This window comes from Cariama cristata, unplaced genomic scaffold (assembly GCF_000690535.1).
Source record: "Cariama cristata isolate BGI_N322 unplaced genomic scaffold, ASM69053v1 scaffold4064, whole genome shotgun sequence".
Taxonomy (NCBI): Eukaryota; Metazoa; Chordata; class Aves; order Cariamiformes; family Cariamidae; genus Cariama; species Cariama cristata.
Window position 1 is genome coordinate 14,282 of NW_009614501.1, and position 407 is coordinate 14,688.

Consider the following 407-nt stretch of genomic DNA (forward strand, 5'->3'; position numbering starts at 1 on the left):
GGGGGGGTGGGGAGCTGCTGCGAGCCGTCTCGGCTGTCGGGAGACCGCGGGTCCGCGCAGGGCTGACTGGAAAGCTGCCGCTTACCCCTGCAAAGTGTGCGTACTTTAAAAGCTTGTTTTAAATCGTTACAATAAGTAAACAAAGGCTTGTTTGAAATAATATCTTGGAATTTAGGGAGGTTGAAGTATGTATGTGGGGTTTTCTGTGAAATCATCCCATTTCCCCAGCCCGGTCACAAATGCCCAGATAAAGAAGTTGGGCACGGTTTCTTTGCAAAGGGCCTTTCAGGCCACTGAAGGTGTGATGCGATCCACAAGAGCATCAGTGAAGGACGAGTTTTGCAGCGTGCAGAGGCAGCGCGGGACGAGAACCCAGGAGGCAGCCGCTACGCGACGCCGTTTCCCGG

General features: G+C 53.8%; 1 protein-coding gene across 1 annotated transcript in view; it reads right to left on the minus strand.

The window, feature by feature from the left end:
* The window catches only part of PCYT1B (phosphate cytidylyltransferase 1, choline, beta), a gene marked incomplete at both ends in the record, with an annotated part of 11,257 nt that overhangs the window by 10,508 nt on the left and 342 nt on the right, over positions 1-407 (minus strand). The gene's annotated exons all lie outside the window — the stretch shown is intronic.